Source organism: Liolophura sinensis, chromosome 8, assembly GCF_032854445.1.
Source record: "Liolophura sinensis isolate JHLJ2023 chromosome 8, CUHK_Ljap_v2, whole genome shotgun sequence".
Taxonomy (NCBI): Eukaryota; Metazoa; Mollusca; class Polyplacophora; order Chitonida; family Chitonidae; genus Liolophura; species Liolophura sinensis.
In genome coordinates this window covers 46,979,541-46,986,976 of record NC_088302.1, presented here as the reverse complement: position 1 = coordinate 46,986,976, position 7,436 = coordinate 46,979,541, and positions in this window count along the sequence as shown.

Here is a 7,436-nt window from a genome sequence, read left to right as displayed (position 1 = left end):
TTGTGTTAGGCGGAGAATTGCTGTCGGAAACCGCCGAAGTGCAGTTCGTACATTTCCGGTAGAACTCTTCTTCCTAGAAGTTAGCGAACAGTACAGTTCGTTTTCCGCTTGACGATCGGGAAACCGGAATGTTTGATGTTGGTTCCGAGTTAACACGAACAAGCCGGCAGTTTTAACCACTATCACTGGCTGAGAGGCAACACACCCCTAGCATAAATTACAGGGTGTTAAAGATGGAGGACGCGATGGACTCAGCGATTTATGCCATCTTTGCCGTTTTCAGGCTTTACGTGTATGGCGAGGAAAAATCGCAAAATTATGCAACAGGCACCAACAGATATAAAAAAAAATGTGCTCTTTTCAGCCTATGGTGTCATGTTTTAAAGTTTTCTTCTCCTTTAAAAAGATTCCACCCTTGGAACACCAGGAGATAAGGGGAATTGCGACAAGGTACAGGTTATTGATCCAGAACATCTTAACAGTCTGCTGATCAGCTTTGAGATTACAAAAGGGCATTTTACGCACATATCTCGTTGTACAATCATCATTGTGTAGGCCTACTTTTTTCGTCGAAAGGCGCCCAACAGTTTCCAAATACATCAACCGAGTATTTACCCTGTGACGGCAAACTGTATGCTGCACTGAACTGGATTCTGCGATAGGTTGGGCTGCAACTTTTAGTCAGGGGGTTTTAACCATTTGTGCTGTTCATATCCAGAACTGTACATCCATTAACCCGAAAAGATACTGGTCTTTTCAATGCCGTTATGAAAAGAGTGTAGCACAGATGTATACTCAGGACACATATTAATTGCACGGCCAGTTAAGAAAGACTTCTCATGCAATTAAATGTGTATTGTTATTACTTTTATTTGAAAATATTCGCGATATTTAATGAACTATTCACAATTACAGGCTTACAAAAATAACAGGAAACATGTGTTATTGATTTTAGGTACAGCAATTACAGAAAAATAGGTTACATATTGGATGTTCTACGATTAATCTGAGCAGCGCATTGTAATTTAAAAGACTTCCAATAATTTTATACCATTGGCAAAATGTGCATGTAAATGAACCATAGGCAGCTTTTCACTGGCTGTCACATTCTGAAGGCTCTGCATAACTGCTGACTCAAGTCGGTTGGCTCAGATACTTTTATTAGTGGGTATCTGGGGTCAATCCTGGGTCGAGTCACGCTTAAGACCTTAAAAGAGGAAGTGTAACTTCCTCGCTTGGCGTTCAGCATGAAGGGGATAGTGCAGGGACTGGTTGACCCGTATCAGTATAATGGCACGGCCGGGGCAGCTTACTTGCTTTCGGTAGGGCGTCTCAGTGAAGCAGCACTAGATAAAAGAGCGGTGGAAATCCGCTTGCATCAAGGAGGCACATTACATGCACTCTGAGGATTCCTTCGTCGTCATATGACTGAAAAATTGTTAAGTACGACGTTAAACCTCACTCACTCACTCACTCACTCAGTGGGTATCTGTTCACAACAAGACGATTCCACAAGGACATCTAATAGCACACGTCATCTAACAATGACGAATCCAGTATAAAGTTCATGTTGATAGCCAACAGCGTTGCCGCGGTCTATGCTATTACCGTGTTAATATTTTTGATATAATACTGCTAATAGCTTAGTTGCTGATAGAAAGGATAAATGTTCTGAATCAGATGCGTGTACACCTGCTCCACTACAGTGAAGACTCCAAGTTAAATAAACGGGAGCGATAATATGTGTTTAACCCTCCCTACAGATCCCTCTTCATTAAAAAGTCTTTAAACAGCTGTTGATCGGAGCTCAAACCTGTTCACATTCGTGTTCATATATATGAAAGGCAATATCATCATTGCAATTTGGCTCAGATTCCATTATTCCAGCATTTAAGGCTTTCATATTAAAGGATAAATTTGTGATTTCTTTAAAATGGCGAATATCTTGAAATAGACTAAAGGCGATGCATTTTACTTCATTGGGACATGCACCACTGAACTAAGCCTTTCAAGGTATATGAAAAGTATCTTCTGTCTAAGAGTTTACGTATTTTTTTGTTTCATTTGGGGTAAAATGTTGAAACTTCAGGTAAAAAGTGTTGCAAAATTTGGATTCAGCGCACAAAGTTCAGAAAAAGAGGTCAAACTTGCATCATTGTATAATAAAATTAGCGAGAATATTGAGGAAAACTGAAAAGTGAGTATCGTGACCAAGTGACTACAGGCTCCAAATTTGCGAATGGAAATAAACCTTTTTTACGATTTATGTAGGCTGCTCACTGTGTAACAGCATATCAATCTTCAACGCAATTTTTGAGAAGAAGATTTTTAAAGATTTTCCGAAAAATTCAAAATGTCCGCCGCTTATCAAAAACTGGTTGTGCCGACAACACTTGATTTGTGTAATCTATGCATCGAGACAGACATTCGTATTTTCGTATATAAATCCGAAACAACACTCATGATGATCCTGTGTGACAATACTGTAAAATAAACCTTATATATACCTATATTTCCTTTATATAATTTCAATCAGGCAAATTTCTTTATGTGTTCATGTGTTTATGGAGGGTGGGAGTGGGGGGTGTGACGGTGTTCAGCAATGTATGATGCCTGTCGCCAAAACACAAGTCTCTTAAACGCTAACAATCATATTGTCATTGCCACAATATGGCTAAAATATTGCCGATGTTGCGTTAAGCCATAATCATTCATTCATTCATTTGTCAATATATTAGCAACTTTCTTGAACTAATCCCAAATCACCTATTTAGTTATTCTTAGCCAAAGGCGCATGCGTGTTCCAATCAAACACTTTCGTGAACTCTATTGTCGATTAGGTCCGAACGATTGCCAGTTACCGGGCGCAGAAATAAATATGATTAAGGAGCAGAGACTACATTGAACGATCTGCTCAAAAAGTTCTAGAACCTTCAGTTTTCTCGCGAGTTTTTTTACCTCACAATGTAGTTATGACCGGACTGATGTTTAGAACACAGATGTTTTAGATAGTAAATCTCCTGACGTCTTCAGTCCAAAGATTATTTGCCGAATACAGCTAAAATATATACATATCTACAGAAAAGAAATTTATTAAGTGAGTAGTGAACAAGGGTAAGATGAAAGAAGTGCTCCAGGAGAGCAATGAATCGAGAAAGCCTTGCTGAAGACAACAAAATATTGAACAAATGTCAACGCTATTATGCTGTTGTCTGTCGTTCCTGACTGAAACTGACATCTTTCTTCCATGAACCGGTTCGGAGCGGATAACTGACACTATCTTATATCTTACACAAACTAACAATAAACCGAATTTATATCAGGTGAATTGTTCTGCTAATAACATTGAATAGGTATTAGTGGTAAGAATAAAACGTTAGCTTGTGGGAATAACAAGCTAGGCTAAAAGCATGATTACACAGTTATGAAGTGTATACTATCTTTCCTGAAAGTATAGTTTTAGTTTTTATGAGAAAAAGGAACCTAATCTATCTGATTAAACAAGAAGCCTTCTCTAAATAATGAAAAAAGTACACTCCAAATGTTCTACTTGGAACTGTAGATTATAATGTCTCGGCCACTGGTATATCTGAAATTTGGTTGGACTCTTCTGCGTCTAATGTGTTTAATATTCATGGCTAAGTCTTCTTTTTCACCTATTTGAAGGGGCGGACAGTTGGGTGTCTCGGTAAATGTATTTTACGGGCTGGCTTGTCTCCTTTTGGTGAAAATAGTGACACTGAATCATTATTTTTGGAATGCTCTACAGATGGCTAAGAGTCACACATTTAGTATTTTTATACACCACCGGCAAATTAAGGCAGCGTATGTTTTTACGTAGGAGACACTAAATGAAAGACTAAAGCATGAATAGAGATAATCATTGACAATTGGTTGCACTTACCGATGAATTTCGGACTCTTGTTACTTTATCTCAGCCAAGATGTTGCTCTAAGTGACCATATAAATGCTTTAAAAGTAGCAACATTTTCACCCCCAAGCACCATGACTGAAGCAGGATAAGGAAGCAGGATCCTGCGTAGGCGATGTGAAGATCTACGTAGGATAGAGTTACGTCCTACATAGAACATAGTCATGCCCTGGTGATAAGTATTCCAGTTTTGTTATTTACCTCGTGCCACCAATAGGCTTCCGTAGAAAATTGGACCTGATATTTATTTAATGATACTTTGGAAGCCTCCGTGGCTCAGTTGGTTAGCGCGCTAGCGCAGCGTAATGACCCAGGAGTCTCTCACCGATGCGGTCGCTGTGAGTTCAAGTTCAGCTCATGCTGGCTTCCTCTCCGGCCGTACGTGGGAAGGTCTTTCAGCAACCTGCGGATGGGCGTGAGTTTCCCCCGGGATGTGCCCGGTTTCCACCCACCATAATGCTGTCCGCCGTCGTATAAATGAAATATTCTTGAGTACGGCGTAAAACACCAATCAAATAAATAAATAAATAAATTTAATGATACTTTGTGTCATGAGAGCACTTTCTCATGGCACAACTATGAACACGACAGGTCTTTGTCATGGTACAACTGTGTACATGAGAGGTTTTTGTCATGGTACAACTGTGAACATGAGGGGCTTTTGTCATGGTACAACTGTGAACATGAGGGGTTTTTGTCATGGTATAGCTGTAAACTTGAGAGGGATCATGTAATCGTAACATAATCGTTTTATTCGTGCAATAACTTTTGTCATGTTCAAGATACACGGTTTTGCTCATTGTACAAGTGTTGTTGTGTGCTTATAACCCTACCTCATTTTTGTTCCCTAAAGCAAAGCGTTCTCGCCAGGAGTGACGTCATTAGTCTTGTGGTACCTGATCCCCTTTATCTAAATTGTGCCAGGTGCTACCAGACTACATATCACGTGATATGCTCAATAATTCATTTGGTAGATCAGATTCGGACGCCACACAACATGACCAATGAAATGGACATAGTGTATTTTTTATTATCGTCGATTTACCTGGTTCTGCATCATGTTTAAACAAAATCTTCATCAGAACGCTGTTTTGTGTATACCTGTATGAATAACTTTAAAGGCCTCAAAGTTCCTATCACCAAAAGAAGTGTGGAAAATTTGATGAGAACCAAAATAGCACAAGCCTGGATGTATGTTGTTTGTTCGATTGAGGGTTAAAGTCGCTTTAAACATTATTTCGGTCACATCACGAAGTCTGATTCGGTCTTCTTGTAGCAAATCTGACCCAGTCCTGACATATTTATAGTGCTGCCCCACTGGAACGCCATGCCAAAGACACCAGACAAGGCGCTTTATAGTGCTGTCTCATTGGAACGCCATGCCGAAGACACCAGACAAGGCGCTTAACCCAGTCACATTATACTGACACTGAGCCGACTAGAGGCTGTTCCTCTTAAGCTGCGTGCCATCCGAGGTAGTGCCAAGACTACAGATTATAAAGTATGACTCGATTTGGGATTGAACCCCTGATGTAACGTTTTGGATCTATGCGTGGAAACAGCCTTATACCAGCCGTCAACCAAGATGGGCGTTTCAAGGCCAATTCCCAAAACTACGTTTAACACAAATTATATCTAAGAACTACATGTCTGATATTAGGATGGAATCCTAAGCGGAGCAGTCAGCAGTCTTCAAAGATACTGGACAGACGCAAGGTATGAGAGAAATCAGCATTTAAACCACGTACCCTGCTTATATATAAGTTGTCGATGATTAAAGATATATCCAGTATTGCAATCTAATTCAACACGTAGAATCTACGGCTCTTAGCGTCGGGTTTAGCACACTTTTACACTATCATGGAAGAGATCGCCAGGGATTCTAGATGATCTGTCCATATTTACATACAAGAGAATTACTGTCATTGAAATAGTTAAGAAACTTGGAACGAAGGCGTTTCATCAAATAACCTTGACACACGAGGTTTTGCAGTAACAACTTGTGACGTTGATTGAAATCGTCACATAAAACACAAGATCTAACAAATGCTACAAGGCGAGATAGGACCTTTCGGTATATTACTGTCCAAGGAAGGATAATTTATAATGCCAGAAGTGAAACTAATACTCTTGTCATAAAGTCTGCAACACACTGGATCTAACAAATGCTACAAGGCGAGATATGTCCGTGTCATATACGTATTATTAATTAATTAATTTTTTAAAAAATTAATAATCTGCATAACAAAACTTAGAATAAAAAATTAATTCCCTCACAAAGGATTCATTGTGATGAAATAGCTTTCATTTGTGTTAGGTCCTTAAGCTATCTTAAGAAAATATCTTTCTCCTGAAGGAAGGACCGTCTTTTATCATATCTTTAACCTTGACACAGAAAACTATACGCAAAAAACTGAACATCAGTGTACATGCAAGGCTAATGCAATGCGCACATTTAAACATAAGTGTATCTGCATGGACATCAAACTCACACTGCAGCCTAAACATGCTCATACTGTTGAATTCCAGTGAATCTGAACATTGCATGCTAGAACTACAAAAACAGTTAAATCTCAATGAGGCACGACACTGCAGAGTAAAATTACGCAGAAAATTGAAACTTATTGAAGCGTATCTGCTCATTCAAAACTAAAGTAACACAAACAACAGAATCTCAGTACATCTGACATAGCAACCTACATCTATGCGTGGAAACAGACATTCAACCGCCACCAAAGATGGACATTCCAGGCCAAAAATCGTAAGGCCATTTCCCAAAATAACCTTAACACAAACTATCAAAGAACTAAGAAAGTATATAAAGCACGAAAATAGGATGGAATCGTGGAAAGAGAAGCAGTCAACAGTTTTCAATGATGTTGGAAAAGCGCACGATGTATGCTAGGCGAATGAGTAAATTCAATATTGAAACTGTTTACCATGCTAGTATAATGTTGTCGATAATAAATATGTATCTTAGTTGCCCTTTGATTGCAACTGTTTATGTATCCAACGTGGCGATCTAATACTGTTAAGGTTACGCAGACGAATCTCATTGTAACTGGACAACTGTTTTATTTATTTATTTATTTATTTATTTACTATCTACTATGACGGTCAGTTTTACTGGTGGAGGAGCCCGGTGTACTTCCGGTAAAGCCATTGACCTCTGGACATTGAAGGCCAAAAGTATGCACACAAATGAATCTCAGTGTATCTGGACATTAAAAGCTCAATTTACGCACGAGACTGAAAGACCCAGCTTTACAATGTCCACAATGATTCAAACACAGCAATCATATATGTATTGATCGGTTATAGTTCCATACATATTTAACACAAACGTGATGGCATGTACATCGATTTGTTTGTCTTAGCCCCCTGTGTGCTTTATCTATATACATAAAACCGTTCATCTCCATCTGACCGTTTAATCCTTTGAAAGCAATGCACAAGAAACGTTGACTATAGCAAGTTAAGCGAAAGCTGTGATGACAGCGTGATT